Consider the following 25,692-nt stretch of genomic DNA (forward strand, 5'->3'; position numbering starts at 1 on the left):
AACAGCAGTCTTTCGTCCCATAGAAAGCAATGTAAAGTAGAGCTGGAGCAAACCGCATGTATTCGTTACTGAGTAACGGGTACATCGGTTGACTCGAAGTACCGATTCGGTACTCACAAATTCATTTCGTTACTCGCATCTGTTCGTTACTCGCATCTGTCGTACGATGCGGTTTGTTCGAGTACGAATGATGCGGTTTCTATGCGAATACGAATGATGCGGTTGCTGTTCGAATACGAATGATACGGTTGCATCACAATGCGCTCATATTTTTCATAGATAATTTTGAATTTTTTTGGGCATCGGGCAAACTATTGTTTACATTATGTGTTTTAGTTGAAATACTATTTAGTTGTTGATATTTAAGAAAATGAGCAATTTTGATAGCGTGAAGCGTTATTTTGTATTTGCTTTTTACTATTGCTATTTATGTTTGTAATTTGAAAATTTAGATAATTCATCTTTTTTTTTTTTTTTTTTTTTTTCGGTTTCGGTTTATTCGGTTACAGCAAAGCACACTACGGCTATTGCCTACGGGGAGGGAAGCCTTCGTGTAGGATTTTTTAAAGGGAACTGACTCATATGCAAGTTACACACGGGAATAACAATGAAAACGCCCGTGCAGCTAGCCGTTAGCCGGGAATTGAACCCCGCACCGAACTATTAGTGCTCAGCGACTTTACCGCTCGAGCTCTGGTGGGCTCTTTTTTTCTTTTCATTCGCTGTTTAAAAAACGGGTGTTCACGATAAAGTAAGCACATGTTTACTTGAATTAAAATGGGTTAGACGATGTGACTCTTCCTACTTTAATCTCGCTTAGCTTTTGATTTCTAATATTGATTCAATGTTTTCTGTAGACAAAGTATTCTGATTAGAATAATAGATTTCAAACATGTTCAAAAGGTGTGTATCTGAATATAATTAGGTTTTTATAACATAGGGCCCATTTTATTAGTTTCACATAGTTCTAAAGCAATTGAACCACAGCATCGTTGTTTTGAAAAAAAGTAAAAATGTGAGAAATGTATAATGAACATTAATATACAAGCTTTATTAAAAGTAGTCAGCCTTTTAAAACGTGACCGTCTATGCTTTTAGAGGATTTTTGGAGCTCTGTGCATTTGCTCTGGCATCTTAAAAAAGTGATGTTCAATATCAACGTATGTTTATGCTCTCAAAAATACAGGTTTCTTTCAGAAAGCGACCTCTTAGAAGTCGTCAATAAATGATTCAGTATAAATATTTTCTAATAGACCATAGAATAAATTTATTTTAACGTCAATTTAAAAATGGCTGCTTGTACTAAGAGTTAAGAGCAATAAGACTCTAATTTTTCTTTCGCAATTAGCTATCATGCCAGCTGAATTGTTTTCTGCATAACCTATATTGTGTATAATTGAAATATTTAGCTATGCATTCAACAAATATACAACAAATGTAAGACAAATCATTAAAAAAATTAAAATTTGGAACATTAATGATAATTTTTTTGTTATACATAAAATATTATTAATGAATGATGAATTTATATCATATTATATATAAATCAAAATTTAAACTCCTATTCATTTATAATAAATTGAAGAAAAGCTATAAAGTGAATTAATTTTTAAAAACAAAACGAAAATTAAAAAAAAAATTTGTCATATACCTAGAATCTAAAAACGACGAACACTGAATTTTACGACTCATGTGTGTATGGGTGCACTTAATTACGGCAAGGCACACTATGGCTATCTGCCTAAGGGGGGATGCCTTCGTGGAGGACTTTCTAAGGTAAACTGGCTCGTATACACGTTACACATGGGGAAAACCACGAAAACACCCATGTAGTAGGACCGTTCGTGGGATTCGAACCTCAGACCGAACTAACAGTGTTCATCGACTTTACCGCTCGGCCGCTGGTGGGCCGTTTTACGACTCATATAATAATAAATGCATGTTCACATTGTAACAGAAATTTTGTTAGAAGTCTAGCATATGTATAGTTATTTGTGATCTTTTAAAACTGTCGTAACATAATGCATATTTATCATTATCGTGAATCAAAACAGTATGCTTTACATCCTTACAAATATACGTGATAGATTTTAATATTTATTTCTGCATATACTTACGTTTCCCAAAGACACGAAAGCAAGTCAAGCAGATTTTTGTTGTATTAAGCAGACTTAAGTTCTCTGTTAGCTAGTGTAACATAATTTCGGATGTTAGTGTAACATAATTTCGGACTCTATGAGCCTTCCAGAATTATTAGCAAAATAGTGGAAACATCTTTACAAAGTGTTTTTATAAGGAAACAACAGATGTATACTGAGCAGTGATCAACTGATATATTTCTTAAATGATTTGGTTTAGTTGATTATGACAAAACACACTGGGGCTATGTGCCTAAAAGGAAAAATGCCTTCGTAGAGCACTTTCTTAGGAAAGCTGGCTCGCATGGTACGCGGTAAGCTGGCTTGTAAGCTGGTACGGAGAAAAAAACCACGAAACGCTTATGAAGCCAACCCGTTTGCCTGAGATCGAACTCAATACAAATCCCAAATAGATGAGAACCAATGAAAATAAATGAGATCGAACCAATACTTTCCCAAATACAAATACTTTCTGTATTTGTATTTGGGAAAGTTTTATGGTCATTATGAAAAAGTGAAAATTTGATATGGATTCCGCATGACTTCCTTCTACGACTATTTAAATTATGCTTATTTTTTCTGCACTTCATTTAAACTTATTTCCTCGAATTATTCTAACTCAATTAAGCGATACCCAAAGGCAAGTTACAAATGGCATCAAACATTGCAAATTTTGAAACTAAATTTCCTGGTCAATCTTTGTCCTACAGGACTCAAACTTCTTGTATTTTTCTTTTTCATAACGAGTATAAAGGTTTTCCAAATATAAATATAGAAACCAGAAGACGACATTAAAAGTTAGATTTCATAATTTGCCCAAAACTAATTCTTTTTTAAATTTGACATTGACAAAATATGAATATTTTCGTCATTTAAAATACTTCTGTATTTTTGTTGCACCGTATTTAAACTTGCTTCCTCGAGTTATTGACATTAAATTACATTAATTCCATTATCTATCGGAAAATAATTATAGCAAATCATCTATTTACGACATCTCTAAGAGGTCACCTTTTAAGAGATCTCTATTTTTGGGAACATAAACAAACATTGGTAGTGAACATCATCTTTTTAAGACCACCACATGTAAAATCCTCTAAAAGCATGAATGGTTGCATTTAATAAGGACCCATTACTTTTAATAAGGAATGTAACATTAATCTTAATTATACATGTTTTTGATGTGTGTGCCAAAATAGTGATAACGTACTTCTGTTGCTTTAGAAATGTGTGAAATTAAAAAAATGGATACTATACAACAAAAATGTTATTATATTCAGATACACACCTTTTGAACACGTCTGAAATTCATTATTCTGCTCAACATAATTTGTCTGCATAAAATATTAAATAATATTAAAAAATCAAAAGCTAAGTCGAAGTAGAAACAGTCATCTCTTCTAAAACATTTTAATTGAAGTAAACAGACGTTCGCATTATCGTAAAGTAAACACCTATTTTTCAAACAGCGGATGAAACGGGAAAGAGGGAATTGGTGGGGGAAGGCAGCGAACGAAATAACACTTTTTCGAGCTGGGGATTAAATGAGAAAGGACGAAACGATACTAAGCCAATAAGACAAGATCTGGTATTTTACTTTATTATTTAATTAGTCATCATAAATTTAAAAATTATTTTAATTTTTATTTGTTTTTACATTTTTATTAAATTGTACTTATAAGTATTTTATATTTCAGTTGCTAATTATTATGTTACTTTAATTATTCATTATTTTAATCACTATTTTTTGTTATTTTAATTATTAAGTTTTTTAATAAGTAATTTTTTTGTTATTTTAATTACTAATTAATGTTATTATTGTAATATTTATTTCCTTTCTTTCTTTATTTTTATTTTATTTTTTCCTGACGGCCTTTCGTAGGCCCTTCTGACTTTAGAAACTAAGCCCTGACAGCAATAGAAAATTTAATAATGAATCATATCCAGTGCACCAAAAAATAATAGCCAAAATAAAGTGAATTATTTCTACCCAAAAAAAGGCGACGGAAAACTAGAATAGCTCACGTGATTCAATACAATGCGACGTTTCAAAGCTCTTTTTAGGGCCGTAGACTGATAAAATAGGCTCAGTATACGGATACCGATCGATTTTACCGAAAGTAACGAGTAACGATACGATAGTAACGAGTACTGGTTCACCGAGTAACGAATACATACGGGTACACAATTTCTCGTTACTTCTACAGCACTAATGTAAAGTATTTCCGGACTTTCGGAATTCGCGCAGCACTCACGTGACACTAATGTTGGAACCGGTTGAAGGTTGCAATATTCTCTCTACCAGTATACTATCTCGTTGTCTCATTATCAGCTAAGTACAACGGAAACTTTATTTGCTGGTGACCAATCGCATCATCTTCTGTGACAATGCTCGGTTCAAAATACGAGCGCCATGAATCTCTCACGACGATGGTAATGGGAAGTACTGAAACATCCTCAGTACCGCCCGGATATAAGTTCGTGTGATTTCTCAAAATGAAAAGACTACTGCGAGAGATTCATTACAAAGTTGATAGGAGGCTATCCGTATTTTAGGGCGTTCGCTATGGATGAATGTGCTGATGGTTTATGACGCCTTTTCAGTAATATTGGCAGCCATGGCAGGCGATTATAATGAGGGATTGCAAGTGTTTTTGTACCTATGGTAATAAAACCGTTTTGAAATTATCGACAAGTTGCTATTACTTTCAATCGAAATTTTGCAGTTTTTTTAAATCATGCGAAATTTGAAATACTTCTAACGAAAACAAGCAATTAAATCCTAATCTTACTTGGCGGCAGCACTTTAACAATTCTATACTACTGCCCAACTCAATGTGAGGATCTCCTGCATTTAAAAAAAAAAAAAAAAAGTAAACCGGCCCGGGAGGGGGAGGAGTTTTTAAAACTATTCAAAAGATTTACTTAATTTATTCAATGTCTTCTTTTAACAGACTTCAAGGTAAGGTGAAGTTATTTGCATATTAACCTTGAAATGAGACACTATTAAAGTCGAAACGAATGAAATAAAACTACTTTTCAGAAAGTTGTTTAACGTTTTGATTTCTGCTTCTTACACCGAAAGCACTGCTTCTTCCCTTACAGTTTATCAACAGTAGGGTTTCTGAATAGTTAAAAATTTTAATTATTTTCCCTCTTTTTCATTTCTAAACATTTTTTAAAGGTTAGCAGTAGTTGCCATCAAATAATCATAGCTGCATCAGAAAGTCGGATCAGTAAACGCAACTATGCGCGTTCAGTCCTAATGAAAAGAATTTCATCAAATTACTCATATCAATATATTACTCATTATTCATAGCAATATTCCCCTTCCCCTTTTTCATTCATTACAAGAATGTAAAACGTTGTATCGTTTTTCATTATTGTAATCGAGAAGTGTGAACTGTTAATATTTAACTGTACAATATTGGTAGCCAACTGAAAGACCGTTTATAACCCACGAAACTTGCGGCAAAAATAGCAAATTTTTTTAATCTTATATTTATTAATCGTGGATTCTCAGATGCATATTGTTGCGTGCGTACGGGTTACGAATGCACACAGAACCGCTGCAGCTTGATAAAATTCATTTTCCGAAAAGAATACTGTTCTAGAACATTTTACAGAAGTACTCGTATAGTTCTTCTCACTATGACAAAGCTAAATCAGTAGTTGCCATTTGAAACTATTAAGAAAGTTAAACATAACTCAATCAAAAGCACATCTAAAGAGCGTACGGAGCTCTCTCAGTACTACGTAGTTAACTCTGAACTAAAAATTGAGATCTGATGCTCTCTCCTGGTTTACATAGTTTTCTCCCGGCCGCCGAGAAATCTCTAATACCTTCCATTTTTCGATATTACTGGATATACGGTTAAGTTACAGATAACAGTCGGATACGGTTACAGTTATATATATGGATCAACTACAGATACTCAGCCGCCCAACCGGGACAGTGCGACTCTGACTGTCGTACCGGAGTGCCCGGAAATAGCATGGATGTTTGTAAATATACAGTGTGCGGCATGGAGGCATTCAAAATATGCGGCGAGGCGAAAGTGCTCTCGAGAGGATAGTAGTAGGCGAAAGAGGTACAGAACCTCAGACACGTATCCCCTATTCCTGCTATTTTTCAAAATTGGGGACGGAACTGAGCAAAGTCTTACCGTCATTTGTAGGGTGCCCAACCCACAGAGCCCAAAAACGTCCTAGGGAAATCCTGAGGCTGTTGCTCACGGGATAAGCGCACATTTTCAGGACATTCTCGAATATCTTCTGAACCTTCTAAACACATCCTGAGTGCTTAATATCACATCCCAATATATTCCCAGGACATCTTGACTAAGTCCCATCGACAACATAAGGGACGTTATCAGGATTTGAATTCCTACTTACTACATTCTCAGGACATCCCGGAATACCTCAGTAACCTCCTAAACACATCCCATTATATCCTTAGAACGTCCTATCTAGGTTCCATTGACAACGTCCAATATGTTATTAAGATTTAAAGTTCTACTTACTACATTCTCAGGAACACCCAGTAATATCCCATCTTCCTCCTAAACTCATCCTTCCGAGTGTTTAATGTCATGTCCCAGTATATCCTTAGGACATCCTATCTCGGTCCCATTGACAGCGCATGAAATGTTAACAGGATTTGAAATACCCAGTTACTGTATCTTCACGATATCCCGGGAATACCCCACCTCGTAAACACATTCTCCCAACTGCTTAATATCACATCTCAGTATATCCCCAGGAACCTTACATTGCAGTGAAAGTATATGAACGTATTGTAATGACCTAAAACATACTTATTTTTCACAGATAATCTCAGGTCTCCTCTTATGGTTACTATGAAATAAGAAATGCTGAGAAGATTTACAACGTATTTTTTAAATATGAATTTCAGTTTATTTAATAATTTGTAAATATTAAATAGGGAAGAGCCAGCCGTAAGGCCGTTGAAAATGACCGCAATCTTCACTCCTCGTTACGATCAAGTTCGCCGGCTTGTTCTGATTTTAGACAAGCGAGATTAATCACAATAACAATAACAACAATGTAATTCAATTACAGTACCAATTACAGATATACAGGGGCCGAACCAAGATAAAAAGCGACTTTTGGCGAGAAATCATCGAATTTGGTGACGAAAATTAGTCGCCAAAACCTTCGTTAGCTTGGCGATATCTCGCCAACTTAGCGAGATAGCAATTTACCTCAAGGTTTAATCGATTTGTCCCTGTAATCGTATTTTTCCGGCAATTTAAGTATAATTTCACTAAAATTATTTACATATACACAAAATCTCCATAATATATATATATATTTTCCATTTTTTCTTGATAATGATCTATGCAAAATTGTGCAGTACCAAGTGTAACTTTCTGTTAGTGGGAATTTATAATCGGAAAAGTGAGCTTGTTCCTTCGCATAAGCGCAATACTCATTATGTTCTCTTTACCTTGTGTTACATTTTAAGCCGTAATTTAAAGGTAACAAACATTTCTCAGAAAAAAAAAAAAAAAAAAAAACATACTCATACATTTTGAACCGTTTTAAGTATGTAATCTATCACTAGGTCTTGTGCTGTTCTATGTGTAAAGATAAACACAAAGATAATTTGCAACAAATACCAACTCTATCGTAAAATTCAAGGATTGCTATTTTTGCGACTGCTTTATTGAAGACAGACACACACACACACACACACACACAAAAAAAAAAAAAAAAAAAAAAAAAAAAAAAAAAAAAAAATAGGCCAGGATCATAATTTTGAAATACCCCTAAATGTTGAGATGTGAGCGAATAGTAGCTTTTATACGAGTTCTTTTTTAATTTTCTTTTGTCTGAGGTTTTGGCAATGGATCGCAAAACATGTTCACATTAAATTTTATGCGAAGCTCGACGGAATTCTTGATATTTTAAATCGTATTACCGTTTCTGAAATGACACTCGAATTTCTAAGCCGGTCGTGTTTGATTTAAGGAGTACGAAAGCTCGAGGCCATGAAGTACAAGATAAAAAGGCAGAAAATATTAAAACATTTGAGAACTTATATAAGATGACCATGAATTCCATGAATAATCCATGAATTCGTAAACAACGCTGGAAATAGTTATGAAGTTTGCTAACAGATTCTAAAAGAAAATTTGAACTTAAACCGCATTGCTGCAATCCAGCTCACACATCTCTAAACACCACGCAGCTTTCGATAAATACGCAGCTTTCGATAAATAATCATACGGTTATCATTCCCCACTACCCGTACTCTTTCATTTTCTTGCGATTTTGTTGTTCTTTACGCTAAAAATAAAATTAAAAAAATAACATTTGAGTGCAATATCCCACATTCAACAGGAATCGCAAACTTCAAAGAAAACAACTTTCACAGTCATTTTGAAGCATAAAGAAACTGATGGAATCGTCATGCAGAATCACACAGAGATTATTTTGAAGGCGAAGGCATCTAAAAGATAGTTTATATATTTATATATACAGATAATTTTTCAGTAAGTGCGATCACTTTCCAACGGATCCTAACTACTTTAGGGGACCAATTCACCAAATCCTGACGGTGACGAATTATTTTATGTCTTTTAATCATTTTATTGTCTTCTCACTCTAGCAGCTACACAATCTATTTAAGAACAGAAATCATAATGTGCAGCTACGGTAATAACAGAAACAATGTTAAGGGAAAATTCAAATACTGAAATATGAGATATATAAGAGAAAGCGTTCCTATAACTTTGGCTCAAGCCGTCAACTTACGTAAGCAAACGCGGTTAGGAAAGCTAAAGCCATTTCTGCCGCCCAACTGGTATAGTGGTCAGCGTCGCCGCCCAACTGGTATAGTGGTCAACACGGGCCGTGCCGAAGGGCCCGTGTTCGAATTCCTGAAAAGGTATGGATATTTGTAAATGTATAATGTCCGTGCGGCATGGGGGCACTCTAAATATGCGGCGAGGCGAAAGTCCTCTGGAGAGGTTGAAGGTAGGGGAAGAGGGGTTTGAGATCCTCGGACCCGTCCCCTCCCGAGGTGCTCTCCATCAAAATTGGGACGGAACTAAGCTAAACTGTCACCTGTAAGGTGCTCAAGGCTGTTGCCAACGAAAGGCGTAAACTTGCTCTCCTTGTCACGAATTTCGTAGGTTTGTGCTGACTATAGGTCAGACAAGCGAGCATTAACAACATCAACAGTACAGCCAATTCGAACGGTGAAACGGCAAGCTGTAGCTGCCATTTTACCGTTGTTTCTCTAGTTCAAGAACTTTGTTTTAAAATACATTAACTAATTTGCTCTCTGATGGAAACTGACTAAAAGTAGAAATGATAGCAATGGCAAAACGATTAGCTAACTGGTTAATTAATATAAAACAATAGATACTTCTTGAAATACGCTTGTTTTTTGATCCAAGATATATTAAGCAAAACGTATTTTGCGGTCCACGGCGTCAATACGAAATTACAATTTAGTTTCTTAAAATATAGAAGCTAGCCGTGACTTTTGAATGAGGTTATACAAGAGAAAAATGTCTAAACTAATCAATACGTTATTAGTGTAACATTACAGCATCTGCTATTGGTTAACGATTTCATTCCCGTGAGAAAAGTACTTTTGTTTGAGTTCAAGCCCTCAGAGATCCCCTTCCCATTCAAATTAAATGACCGGAAGAGGAGTTTGAAGCGTGGGAGACTTCAACTTGACGCCCCCCCCCCCGTTGTTTTTGAGGGGTAAAGAGAAAAGTCGAAGAAATAGAGAACTCTTCTTTATATGGAAGGACGCATCCATGTTCGCTGAGACTTTTCCAACGTATAAAATTCAGAATGTAATATTTTTTGAGATGTTTAGTCTGTCAGTTAGACTAGTATTTGGTTAAATGCATGAGCTTTTTTTTTTTTTTTTTTTTTTCCACCCGGGACATTTTTGCAGGATAATTAATAAATTATGCAATGTGCATAGAGAATCCTAAAAAGTGATCATTCGTCATTAGATTATCTTGGAGTGCCATGCAGATCAAATTTTTGCTGATTAGAGAAATAAATTCAGAATATAAGGTCGATGACCAATAATAATTAAAACCATGAATAATATCTGAGACTTTCTCTTTGATATGATCCACAGATCGGAGTACCTCCCATCTCCAGCAAGGCGCATAAAATCTAACACTTAGTCGGCTTCGGACAACTGGAACGAATGCAAATCAAAATCAGAACATTTCAAGAGTCTATAATTAAGAGGTTTGGACATAATACCCGATACTGTGTTCCCATCCCAGAAGGAATTCCCGATCTAACAAACAACACAAGACATACCGCAACGGTTGCGACAAACCCGGTTATTATCATTGTTCCCGCCTTGCTACATTTAATGTGTATTCGCAAGAGTAGGAAATCAAAGGCGTTTGATCTGCTTCCATCAACCAGCCCTCCGGACATTCGAATTTCATGCCAGTTGCGATAGTTTGGCGGTTTTCCTTTACCCACATCACGCGGTGTGTCGCAAGAACCGTTCGACCTACGGACATTGACGCACAGGGGATTCGTGAGGCCTGCCGCATCGTGGGTAGAACTGGCACGAAGGCGGACAATAAAAGCAACGGCTTCTAATGGAAAACACTGAAACTCTTAAGCTATAAATGCTCGTATCCTCATAGTATCAGGAAAAAAAAAAAAAAAAAGATGAGCAATTTCACCCTCGCTTTGATTGACGAAAAGTTGTGGTCACCTACGCTTTTACATGACGTAGAATACCGAAACTGAAATTCACTTTCCTTTTAAAGTAAAATGATAAATAACTAACCTTCTCATAAATGAATATTCTGTTGGTAAATAACAATGAAATCTCTACATGAAGTGGTAACATATAAATAACAGGATATACTAAGAATTTACTGCCAAATTAAAGCATAAAAATATTATAAAGAACTTCTTTTAAACGGCACATTTTAGTATACGAATCCATTTCTTACTCGCTCTTTATTTTCGCAATTCTTGGTCGTAGACATATGGGGCTTCGACCCTGAAGGACTATTGTTTTCGCTTCGCAATTTTGCGTTGGAAACTTTAAAAGGCTGTATCACTTTTGGAATCGTTGCCACCAAATACTATCGCCCTGTATTATATTTGAAAAAAATTAAATAATGAAGAACCGCATGTATGTATGTTTCTCGCATTATGATTAAACAACGGTACCTAGAGCCATTCAATTTTGAATGACGTAAATCCTACTACGAATATGGGCATCTGAAAGCCCAAATTTGGAATCTGTTTTATTATCGATTTCATATTTTTAAAACTTTAACGAATTTTTGTTTAACAGACTCAACGATTTAAAAGCGAACAATGACCTTTTTATCTCCACCGCGCGGAACTCTGTATCGGAAATTCTATAGATACGCTCATTTTAAAATTATTTTGCGACATTGCTGCTGAAATGAATTTTATGGTTTAAGTGCAAAGAACATGATATTTAATAAATAAAGGTAACGTTAAAAAAACGTCGCTTTGGGACGTCATTTAAATTCTGAAACCTTTCAGATTTCCCTCCCCCCCCGTTTACAGGTACATACATTTTCGCAGAGCCTTTGGGCTAAAAGTATTTAAAAACAGCATACTTTTAGCATTTCAGATAGAATTTTAGAATTTCTGGTGCGCTGGAGATAAAGATGTTTTTTTTTCCGTACAGTGTTGCCGCTGCTCGCTTTGAAATTGTTGACCTTGCTAACAAAAAAATTCGTTAATGTTTTACAAAATTTGAAATAGACAATAAAACAGATTCCAAATTCGGGCTTCCATGCGCTCATTCGGACGGAGAGCTGCGTTATTCAAAATTTGATGGCTCTAGGTACCGTTGGTTTTTTTCACAGTGCGACATACATACATACATTCACACAAGTTCTTCATTATTTAATTTTTTTAAATATAATACAGGGCGATAATATTTGGTGGCAACAATTTGAAAAATGCCACAACGCTTTTAGTCATTCAACGCAAAATGCGTTTTCGAGACTAACAGCCCTTCTCGGCTGACGCCCCTTTGGCCCTTACGCCTTTAAAAAAGATTGTATATAATAAGAAATCTAACTTTTGAATATTAACCGTGTTTATTACATTCAATGTAAGAAGAACAAAACAAAAAATTTTGACTTCCATACGACAAAAATCGAACGAGATATTTAATCTCGAAAATTGCGATTTTTATGTTATTTTCAACTTGCTTTGAGGGGTCGATTAATAAATAAATCAGAATAATTTGTGGATTTTCCCCCTATTAAATATTCAGTGATATTCTTTTGTGACTTACTTTTCTATAAAATTCCTTAATTTAAAAATCTTTTTACAAGTGGTATGGTGAAAGAATTTCCCCGCAAAATTTTATAAATTTTTAAATGTTACTAGTGTGCTTCTGCAGTTTTATTACTTTAGAATCCTAAAAATGATACACAAAATTTATTAAACTAGATATATTTTTCATTTAAATTTTTGAAAATAAGGCTATGAGTTGGCAATGTAACAACACTGAATCCAGCCAATTTTTCCCTAAGAATTCTGCAAGATTCCTTGAATAAGATCTCTTTTCTGGGGGGAAGGGAGGGAGCGGAATTCTATTATCCGATACTTTTTAAGATAATATGCATATAAATGCTCGTCATTTCGTCTATTAACATCAGAAATCGTTTCAAAAGCTGATATTTTATTTTTAGCCCCTTGCTCTCAATTCGTGTACGGCCCCTAAATAGGGTTTTCAAATTTAAAACTGAATATTTCGGTCAGTTTTAAAATTTTTTTGTTTTGCGCTTTTCTTCATAATATTTTCCTAAATGTAAGTATAAGAACCGACAGAACATATAAAAAGTTAGATTTTTCCAATTTTTATAAAACTGATTTTCCCTTTAATTATTTTAAAATGTCAAAATATGAATATTTGAGTCACTGAAACATTTTTATGATTGGAAGTATATGTCTATAACAAATAGTTTCGATAATAAAAGCCGAGTAAAGATTTTGTGAGCACGCTGCATATTATGAAAAGTTTTTTCATTCATTTTTTTTCTCTAATAATACACTGCGAATTTTTCGCTCAGACTATATCCTAGATCTGTATATAAAATTAACACCCATATTATTTAGACTTACTTAATATCAAATAATAAATTATCCCTACTGTCCATCAGTACGTTGCAACAAACCGCTGAACACTAGCGACTAGGTTTGTATCCTGGTAAATAGGCTGGATGCATATATTTCTTGGAAGTTTTCTTACATGTAATGGGATTACATTTTCCCTCAGAAAGTTCACCACGTAGATATCCCTCCTTTTCATCAGGGAGCTTTAGTGGTCTTTGTTGGATTCGATTAAACAAACAAACAACAGTTATTGAATTATAAGCAATATCCAATATTATTTTCCAAACATCTCGAAATAATGAAAAAAAAAAAAAAAAAAAAAAAAAAACATATAAACTCATAAAATAATTAATGAGATAAAAATAGAAAAATTATGCATCACATAATTTAATGGAAACAAGATATTGTATTAAATAATTCTCTTTATAAAATTCATGTAGAGTTGTATACCACGAATAATAAAAGGATGCGGCGCGTTTGTTAACCTTTAATGGTTTATAATTTTGGCAATGCAATTCTGCTTTTTGATTTCGTTATTTAGGCGCGCACGCTTTTATTATTCATGATATAAAATCGTTGATGAATTTTGCAAAGAAAATTATTTAATTTGTTGTTCCCATTATCATAAATTACTCGTATTTTTCTCCTTTCATTTCATTAAGGATTTTATGCTTTGAATTAAAGCTTATTTTATAAAAACTCTTTTATTATTTTTTTAAATATTTCAATCAAATTATATAATCGAGAAACCTTTTTTCAATAACGAATATTTACTCTTTTACTTCCAACAATTCCGGCAAATCAAATGGTCAAAAATATCCAGAAAGTTCCAGAAAAATCAGAAATTACGTAAAAATCTGATATAAACGTCATTTAACAGTACTCCCCCCCTTTCAGCTTTATGTGATGAAGCAAACAGTAAAATTCTGAGATTTTTAGTTTGTTCCTTAAACAAAGGTTTGCGTGAAAATTTTTTTCAACATTAAATTTTAAATCGATCTTCGAAAAAATCGCCTCACCACATCGTATTGTCCTCCACAAACAACGTGTATAAACACTTTGATCTCGATAGCTTATCAGGAAGGAGTTTAAAAGTCGACGACAGACTTTTGACCATAATGATAAACATCAAAAGTGAAATAAATAAAAGCTCATAATACAAAAAAGAATCTGAAAGCTTTCAGATTTTATATCAAGCGCAGTAGGGCGCTTTTTTAACATTCTATGCGTTACTTTTATTTATTAAATATAATATTCTCCTCAGTTAACAAAATTCAATTCAGGAACAATATCACAAAATATTTAAAAACAACAAAACAGCATATCTTTAGAATTGCCGATACACAGTCTCGCGCGCTGGAGATAATTTCCCCCGTACAGTGTTGCATTCCTTGCTTTAAATCGTTGAGTTCCTTAATCAAAAACTCAGAATGCTTTAGAAAATATGAAATATATATATATATTAAGATCATACAACACTATATATATATATATATATTAAGATCATACAACATTATATATATATATATATATATATATATATATATAAAACCTGAAAGGTTTCAGATTTTAAATTACGTCCAAAGGGGCGTTTTGTATGTCACCTTTATTTATTAAATATCATGTTCTTCGCACTTAAACCATAAAATTCAGTTCAACAGCAATATCGCAAAATAATTTTTAAATGTCTTTAGAATTTCCGATACACAATTCTGCGCGCTGGAAATAAATTATCTTTCCCGTAGAGTGTTGCCATTGCTCGCATTTAAATCGTTGAGTTTGCTAATCAAAAATTCGTTAAAGTTTTACAAAATATGAAATAGATAATAAAACAAATTCCAAGTTCCAAATTCGGGCTTCCATATTCGGATGGAAACATACGTTATTGAAAATTGGATGGCTGTAGCTACCGTTGTTTTATCACAATGCGAGAAACATACATACATTTATGCAGATTCTTCATTATTTAATTCTTTTAAATATAATACAGGGCGATAATATTTGGTGGCAACAATTTGAAAAGTGAATCGGACATTTATAGTGAACCAATGCAAAATACCAAACCGAAAATAATACTCGTTCAGGGCAAATTGCCCCTTTGGACTAAAAGTTTAAACAAATTTCAAATTTGGGCTTTCAGATACCCATATTCAGGTGGAGACGTACGTTATTCAAACTTTGATGGCTCTAGTTACCGTTGTTTTATCAAAATGCGAGAAACATACATACATTTATGCAGATTCTTCATTGTTTAATTTCTTTAAATATAATATAGGGCTCTAATATTTGGTGGCAACAATTTAAAAAATGAATCGCGGTTGATAGAGAATCAAAGCAAAATGCCAAAACGAAATTAATAGCCCTTCTGGGCGAATTATAATTTGTCCCTCCCGTTGCTATAATGGACTTATTTTAATATTGTTTTGCTTCCCATTTAATTTAGAGCTAAACTTATCGCAACTCAAATCATACTAATTTTTTTTACCAGTAACAAACGAAAATCATTCTAAGCATTTGTCGTTCTTATTCAAAGATACAAGCAAACGCTTTGAAAACACAGAATCACCTTTATTTTTACACTACATTAAGCAAAGCGACTCTCAAAACACGATAACGATTCACATGCAGGACGTAATCGTCCGGAATTGGAAAATTGGCGGAATCTTGCTTAAAACCGAATGCGTCAGATCCCAGGAGATGGAAACCGCTATCACTTCGGTAGCGGATACGTAAAGCAACATAATCCCCAATTTTGCGTAACGCTGATGGTGTTACATCGAGTAACGTTCCGCCGATTCTCGAAATGTACCTGGAATCTTCCAGAAACTATGTGGAGAAATCTCATCAATTTGAATGCTGTATACATAACAGAGCGGCAATTTACTGAAAAAGATTACGCAAAACGACACGAAATGTGTTTCCGGCAGATGCGAGTCAAGGAAATTTCTGCAAAATCGCCGCGACAAACCGGTAGTATGTCGCAACAAACTGTGAAAAATGTCGCAAAGAGGTTAGCCATTTATTATAATTAAGAGTATACAAGTGTCAGGAAGATTTACCTCGCGTTAAGACCACCAGAGAAATTTAAAATGCAGCGCTTTTCTTCGCTTGATGGCAGAATAAATTTTAAAATTTACTCAACCATGTTAGAATTTGCTATTTGAGCTTAGTTCGAGAATGTAATCTGGCAATACAGACAACCGTATCGTGAAGACAACCTCCAAAAGATTCCCAACTCGAAAAGTGATCAATATTTCGAAGAACATAAATAAGCATAAATATTTGAATACCATCTTTTAAAGGTGACCTCCACAGAAAACTAAAATCATCTGAAACCATGGGTGGTCGTCTTAGAAAGGGTTCACTATAGGCATTCAGCAGTTGCACACTAACAATAACCACAACATATATATATACATAAATTAAACGATAAGCCAATGTTACATTTCTTTAGAATATTTTATAATTATGACCCAGTATTCTACAAATTAGATCTGAAATCTTTAAAATTTTTTATATAGCTTCTACACAGTTATTTATAGAGATACTATAAAAATACATATATATGTAGATAATGTACAGAAATTTGTGCAGGTATTCGATAACAATTTGTACAGAGTTTCTAAAGGTCGCGTGTGTAGAATTTTGATAAAATCAACTAATAAAACTCAATTAAAATTATTAGATACAATTTACAGAAAATCGGCTGTAATTTTAAAGAATTCTAAACGAGTTTTCTAGCTTTAATTTCTATAAAAAAAAATAAATAAATAAAATAAAATTAAAAAAAAAAAAAAAAAAAAAAAAACCTCGGAGATTTTAAATTTTTAAAAGTCTTATGAAAATATCAAAATTTTCTTTTCGGATTAAAAAGAATAATTAAATTTTCATTTTTGAATAGAGTTTTTTAACCAAACGAATACAAATAAATCTCGGTCTAAAAAACAGATATAAATAAAATATTGCATTTTATAACATACATAAAAAATATTATATTCTAAAAACACATTACACGAAATAAGGGAACATTTAACAAACGTTAACTTAAAAAAAAAAAAAAAATAGCGGCCCGAAACTACTACTTATTTTACTATGGTGACGCTCAGTACATTAGTTTCCAATATCCCTTTAACATTCTTTTTTAATCGCTCTAGGCTAATTTCGAAATTAATCTATATCACGACGGAGACACTTACATAACTCTTCAGCCAATAAAAATTTAAAATTTTGTAAACCGAAATTACAACAACCAATGAAAACAAAACTGATCGAAAACTGATTTACTCTGAACCGGGTTTTCAATTTCACATGCGTCGAATTCTTCGCTCGCTTCTCTGCCTTGGTAGCATATTGACTATAGTTACTCTTTTCTTTCTTCAAATATGCCCGTAACTCAGTACATAAACAATGTCTAACTTTTCACGTCGTTTAGCTGTATCTCTATTATAATGATTTTTCAAGAATACAAAGTGTTCGACTGTCTTCGAGACTACTATTATCATTTTTAATCATCGACATCTATAATGAAACATCGTTCGTGATGAAAGGCTTTAACGTGCGGAAAATAAAAATGTACTAGTACTTCATATCTAATTAGAAAAACGTTTTCGGCATTTAGAAACATAATCGCTTATCTAACAAATTCGAAGCCTGCACTCCATCATCTTCTGAGCTTTAGTAAGCGTTTTAAAGAGACAGAGCTTCAAAATTCAGTCCGAGTGTTTATGCTAATCTATAAAACGATTTCTTTTTAAACGCCTCACCACATGTTTTTCGTCCATCTTTTTTTGTGTGTGTTTTTTGCCATCATAAATTAATGCGGATCAGAGGTCATCCGTGGAATTAAACATCCACTTCAAAATCTTACGATTAGATTTATGGTTAACAGACATTTATCCGCAAATAAAACTCTGTAATTATTTTCTTTCATTTCACGCGTATTAAATCACAGTTGTCTCTTCAGTGAAAGATATAGTAGCTGATGCAGGTGCAACGGCTTTTAAATTTTTTATCGTGTGCTTCTGTTTAAATGTTTATTATTTAGATCTGGTTATTTTGATTAAACATAATATGAATTATTAGAACAAATTAAGCTAATGATTCTGATATTTTCCTTTAATAGTTTTAACATTTGTTCATTTAATTATACATTCTTGTTAATGGAGGATGTTTAAAGTTTTTCAAATCAATGAAGCAATTAGTTAGAGCAGCTAAATGTTTTAATAATCATCAAATAACAAATTCCTCGTGATATTAATTATTTTGAAATTTAAATATGCAATGCTAGTTCTATGAAAGTGATAATCGATTGAAACTTTATTAAAAATTTACTTTTCAATAATTATGATGATATGCACACAGAAGGAAACGAACTACTATGACGAAACTTAATACATATGTAGCGTACGAGGAGATAAACAAATGATTACAAATTCAGAACAAAAGATCGTTTTATTAAGAAATAATGGCATGAAAAAGGTTACAAGTCAGTAAGTAAAACCACCTCTAGCAGCTATACAAGCCTAAACACGGCGGGGCATCGAATCAAGTAGGTCACTTACGACCCCCTGCGGAAAGATATGCCATAATCTTTGCAATTGGGCACTTAATTCACCAATATTCCAGGACGGCTGCAATTGTCTTTCACGCATGTCCCAAACGTTGTCTGTTGGCGAGAGGTGTGGTGACCTGACTCGACAGAGAAGCACGTCATATCCTTGAAGACATCGTTGGAAGTGTTGCGCAGCATGTAGACAATCATTGTCTTGCTGATAAATGGCCCCTGGGCGACTTGATAGCATAGACAGTACAACCGGCGTTAAAATAATCGTCCACGTAACCGTGAGCCGTCATAGTTCCTTGAAGGACGACTAGAGGTGATCGTGTGTCCCAACAAATGTCTCCCCACACTATCACACCTTGTACAATCGCCGTATGCCGCTCGACAACAAATCTTGTATCAGACCGCTGGCCTGGCCCCCTACACACGCATGTGCGTTGGTCATCAGCATTGAGACTGAATCGGGATTCATCTCCTGAAGATCATACGCCTCCAGTCGGTCACAATCCAGCTAGCTCGTGTTTGGCAAAAATCCAATCAATAGTGCCTATGATGTGAGGTCAGTAGTAGGTGTCTTAATGGACGTCGACAGCATATATCAGGGCCGGCAAGTCGTCTCCGAATGGTTTCCCTTGATACCACCGAATGCCTGGAAGGTGGTAAATGGCGTCGAATCAATGTTTGGGACGTTGTTGGTGCGGAAGTGTCCGCTCTTATGATAGTGCGATCTTCGAGCTCCTTTGTGTTCCTGGGACGCCCTAACCCTCTTAACCAGAAGACTATCGCTTCCGTGATTCATTGTCGTCAACACCAAGCAAATACCATATCGCTCAGATCAAGCTGCGGCCGATACGCCTGTTCGACCAACCTTCTTCTCTGAAGTCTACTACAGGGGTTGGACAAAAATATGGAAACACCTTTAAAAAAACACGTTTCTTTGCTTAATGTGGTGTAGGAAACCCGTTGGCATCCAAAACAGCTTGCAGTCTTCTCGGAATGGATAAATACAGTTCCTGTATGTTTGCCAAGGGAATATTATACCATTCTTCCTGCAAAACGGTGGCAAGTTCAGATAACGATGTTGGCGGTGGATAACGAGAACGCACTTTCCGTTCCAATGTAGACCACAAAGGTTCGATAATATTCAGGTCTGGTGACTGTGGTGGCCAGGGGAGATGGGACAACTCATCCTCGTGCTCAGAAAACCAGTCCTGGACAATGTGAGCTTCGTGAACAGGGGCTTTGTTGTCTTGGAAGACACCATCACCATCGGGGAACAAAGTTTGTACCATGGGCTGAACTTGATCGGCCAAAATGTTCACATAAGTCTTGGCAGTCATGTGCCCTGACACAGTTATCATGGGGCTAGCAGACAACCACGATATGGCTGCCCAAACCATAACAGAACCCCCGCCATGTTTCATTCTTGGCAACAAGCAGTGTGTATTATAGGCTTGAGATGGCGTTCTCCAGACGTAAACTCGGCCAGAAGTGGGAAACTATGTGAAAGAAGACTCGTCAGACCATATTACTCGCTTCCACTGCTCTATAGTCCAGGCTTTATGACTTAAACACCACCTTTTCCTGTTACGGGCATTAGCATCACTGATGAGTGGCTTCTCAATTGCAGCACGGCCAGCAATTCCCTGTTTATGAAGCTCCCTTCTAATTGTTTTGGTACTCGCAGGGTTCGGTAACACAGCATTCATTTCAGCAGTAACTTTTGCAGCTGTGGTCTTCATATTTTTCGTCACAATTGCCCTTAATGATCGTCTGTCACGATCACTCAGGACACACTTTCGTCCACGCTGTGATTTAGCAGATGATGTTTTTCATCTTTTCAAATATGCGGAATAAATCTTCGATACAGTAACTCTTGAAACACTAAACACCTCGGCTACCTTGCTTACTGAAGCATCTACCATACGTGCTCCAACAATTTGCCCACGCTCGAAGTCTGTTAACTCTGACATAATGCAATGACAACCTCACATAACAGTACTCAACAACTGAACAACATAACAGTACTCAACAACAACTGAACTGTTTAGCACATTTACGAAGTTGTATAGGTGGCGTCAGTAGTGAAAAACGCCAGCGCCACCTACATATTTCATTAAAATCAATCTTTCTTTTCAAACATGCATTTCACAAGGTGTTTCCATATTTTTGTCCATCCACTGTATATGCCCCTTCTCAAAGTCCCACAACTGTTCGTACTGCCGCCGGTTACGTCTCAGAGTCATCTGTAGTCACAATACCGTTTCAGACAAGTCTACAGTTTCGTTTGAATAGCCCTACGGCAAGAGCAATCATGTTTAAATTCTTTTAGCTGCGCATCTCATATCCACATACCGCACTTACCCTTATCTCACTGGAGTCGAAATTTAAAACATTTGAACATCTCTTACCAAACTACATTGCTGCTGAGTTTCGTGATTGTGGCTTGATTTGTTTCAGGATCCATATATTTTTTTGTGGCACAGTGTATATTTAATTGAATATTGCAAAATTTTCATATTTTTAAAGTTTCGTGATAAAAGGGAGAAAAGCCTTCCCTGAAAAATCATACTAATTTATATGGACTCCGGCGAACAAAAACTTTTCGAAACTGGACTGAGTGCTGAAATTTCAGTTGGACTCAGGAAAGAAACTGTGCTTATGTTCAAAATTACAATACTAAAAATTTATATTCTGAATAATATAGAAATTCATAAAACTTAAATTACTTGATTTACATTTTTAGTAATATTTCTCTTCAGTTTTCAGCGTTTTAAATATTTTTTCTCTAAAAAATCCTGTTCTGGTAAACTAGCTAAAGGTAGAAAGATGAAATACTAAATTTAATTTTCAATAGCATTTTAAAATAATTAGGTTACTTTTCCTTTCCATTCTAAAATTAATAATTGCTTATATCTTTGACTTCTCTTCTGCCAATTCAATGAAACCGTCTGTTCTTTCCTTCATCGAAATTAGTTGTGATGAAGATGTAGAAAAGGAACAAATATGATCAAGACCGGGTGAGCAGATTACAACCATTTAGCAGTACAATTCATGTTAAGAATATGTTTCTCAACAATAAAAACGTGTTGAATTGGTCACCGTGACTGCCAGCATTTTTATGCATCGTCACGCCTTCATTATGTACATACGAGTACATTTAATAAATACGCAAAACAAATCTTCAATTTGCAATAGTCCCTTAACTCTATTTTAATTTGGTTTCCCTTTCTGTCCTAAAAATATTAACTGCTTATAATAAAGCTCTCTAAACTGCATCATTTCAAAATTAAATAATGTCATATGATTCTTGTATAACGCTTGTAAGCTTCTAAATTATTACATCTAACATACTATCAGTTACGCGGCCAGCCTTCGTCTGGCGTACCCGTAAAATGCCTAAAGAGTTAACCAAACGTTAAATTTAAAAACTGCGCAGAATTTTACTCTGCAGAACAATTTTATCAAAAATAAATAACAAATTTTTTTACATATAACAAAATTACAATGAAATAAGCAATATCCCTTAATACAAATATTAACTAGCCTAATAAATAAATTAACGAACTTCCCACTGCAAAATCTTAAGAATTTAAATAGTATAAAGGAAGTTAAGAACTCTGTTTCTAAAAATGCAAAACTTTTTAAATAATTAAAATTATATATAATTAAAACATAATATAAAACATTACAATGAAATAAGCAATAAATCTCATATTTTCAAGAGAAAAACAGTCAGCAGTCCAGTATCCAAAGCAATGAATGAAAAACTGTTGCCAAAACCACATTTCTAAAAGAAACTATCACCAGAAACTATCATCAGAAAGCTATCTATCACCAGAAACGCATCAGACCAATTAAAATTGTGCTTTGTGGATGACATAATTCAAAATATACAAATCTCTTTGCCATTAGTAAAGAGAGAGAGGGGGGGGAAGGAATATCTTTCTGTTGTGCCTCGCGAGACACATGCGCGTCAGAATAACAAGATTGCGATGTGCGTGTTGCGTGTCCAAAAATTAAAAGAAAAAAAGCAGCATTTCATCTCATATTTTCAGCAGTCAGCAGTCCAGTATACAAAGCATTGAATGAAAAACTGTTGCCAAAACCAGATTTCTAAAAGAATTAAACTATTCAAAATGATGCGATAAAATCAAAAAGATATAATAAAAAAAATCTGATTCGAATTTTGAAAAAATCGCTTCGAGGTGCACTCACTGGCTCTTGTCTAGAGGCACCTAAATAATAAATTTCGTAGTCCTGGGTCTATTAGCTTATGCGCAGCACGGACGAAAGACACACAGACAGATTCTTTCGTTTATTATATGTAGAGATATTTGCATATTATACACTTAGATATATATGTTTAATAATCACATACACACGAAGAAAAATATGTCTATCTGAAATTCAAAATCAAGCGAAACTGGACTTAAAATTCGCTTTAATTTCCAGAACATATATTTTGTGGCATATATAAACTAATATATATTACATTTCATAAAATAAAATCTCATACTTAGTGACTTTTTCATAAACAATTTCACTTACTATTAAATAAAATAATAATATTGAGAATTTAACCAATATACAAATTTCATACTAAAGACACCTAAAATAAATTTGAAAATTGTATACTTAGTTAGCTTTTGGTTCCTATGTATGTATATATAGAAAAGTGCTTGGAACTATATACGCAGTTATCATACATTGAAATGTTAAAATCCCAGAAAATTCCGATTGCTTGAATAATTACAAACAATCGAAATTCATAACGGAATTTTTATAATCCTAGAATGGCAACATTACAAACCTATATAATAAAAATGCTATTGCGAACCTCTGAAATAATGTATATTTCAACTTCTTCGTATGATTTGACAATATATATAGAAGTACTATGTAACACTAGTAAATTTACAGGATAGCAGATACATATGGTGCAAGAAAATGATAATTCCAATTAAAAGAAAGAAATTAATAAAACAGAAACAAAACATACCATTTCACTCATTATCTTCTATAAGAAAAGAAAGCTTACCTGCAAAGAGAAAAAGATAATCTTATTAATTACACTAAAAGACTGAATTTTAAGCAAAAATAAAAAGGCATAATCAAAAATGAAAATGGAAAATTTAATTTAAAACGCTGTACAAATTATATAAATATTCTCCTTTCCCCAATGCTAATTAAAAAAAAAAAAAAAAAAAAAAAAAAAAAAAAAACCCAGTTAGAAACTTATTATCAAAATCGTAAAAACAACCTTGTATTTAGCGTAGATATAATGAAACACTCAAAATAAGTTTTTAATAATAAGTTTCTAGTCAAGAAACTTATTATTAATAAATTACTTGTTCTTTCGGTAAGAAATGCTTAACATATCCCCATAATAATAGCCAGTTCTACTTACATAAATTCAGCATGGCACACGTAACGCCTAATCGAAATTTTCCCGCTTAGATCAAGAATGAATGGATATATAACTTCATCATGAACTTGAAATTGTCTTTCATTCCCCGCTGGGTTCATTCATGCAAAGAATCGAAAGGAACCAGAGAAAATGCACTATGACTAAAACCGTCATTTATTATTATAGTACGGATTTCATGTAAGCAACTTTCCACAAGCCAAATGCATTGAGGTGTCTTTTAATGTAGTTCAAAGGATCGGTTTCAGAAGTTCTTAGCAATGTTTGTCCATTCATTCCTGTTATGTATGTATACGGGGCAGTTCTAAAATATTAGGCAAAATGTAGAAATATTTTGCAATGGATATGCGAGAGGAAATGGCGCTTTGAGATAGCAGAAGTTGCTGTTGAGATCGGCAGGTAAAACTGGTTCGTTGGCATAAATCGTCATTCCCCGTGATGCATCGCTACAAGAACGCAGAGCTAGCAGTTATATATTTCATATGTTGGGCGTAAAAAAGAATGGAACAGTTTCTCAAGGAATATAGACAGAACGATTCCTGAAGCACATTCTGTTCGATTGTATTAAGTGGGAGCTGTGTGAGTGTAAGTACATCGTTCTGATTTGGGGCAGCGGAAAATAAAGCCAAACGTCTATAGTGGAAGATGGTGTAATCCCAACATTTTCAGATAATCCTGTTGTAAACATGAGATATGTTGGATGTGCATTGGGTATGCGCCAACCAACCATTTGGAGGACTCCAAATGAGAAATAAAACCGATGTAATTTGTAGACAGGTGCAGACATTAAAACTGGACAATTACTTTCTTCGTTTTAACATTGCCCACTAGTACCTATAGCAGGAAGCAATAAATCCTGACTTCCCATCGTATATATTATTAATTGAAGAGGCTATGTTTGAGCGTTGCAGTGTGTTTAACACTTATAATACTTACCCCTGAATGTATGACAACACATATAGTATGGTATCACATGCCCACCACAAGATTCTTCATTAATCTTTTGGGTAAGCAACTTTTTCATTAATTAATTAAATTAATCTTCATTAATTTTAATAATACATACCTATATAATAGGCAGCAAATTCTACTTCGTTGCTTGAACGGCCACAGGTATGGCAACTTACTACAAAATATCTTACTAGAACTTTCTTTTGGTGTTTCATCAGGCGTACACACACAAATGTGGTCTCAGTTCTATGGAAATTACTTAACTGTCAAAAGTTACTTAAAGTTTCACAAACATGTGGAGTTGTTCAAACATGTTTCTGGGCTTCTACGGTCACCAGATTTGACATGCATGCATATCTTCTTCTTGGGGAGTATTAAGACCACATCGAATGGTACGGCAATGTCAGTGCCCAGCTGACATAAAAACACAAATTTATGAACACAAATCTTTGCGTTTTAATGTCAGCTCGCTAACG

General features: G+C 34.2%; 1 protein-coding gene across 3 annotated transcripts in view; it reads right to left on the reverse strand.

The window, feature by feature from the left end:
* The window catches only part of LOC118195739 (uncharacterized), a 482,995-nt gene that overhangs the window by 314,721 nt on the left and 142,582 nt on the right, over positions 1-25,692 (reverse strand). The window lies entirely within an intron of this gene.

Source organism: Stegodyphus dumicola, chromosome 12, assembly GCF_044657685.1.
Source record: "Stegodyphus dumicola isolate Sdum_Otavi_A_Nest chromosome 12, ASM4465768v1".
NCBI classification, from domain to species: Eukaryota; Metazoa; Arthropoda; class Arachnida; order Araneae; family Eresidae; genus Stegodyphus; species Stegodyphus dumicola.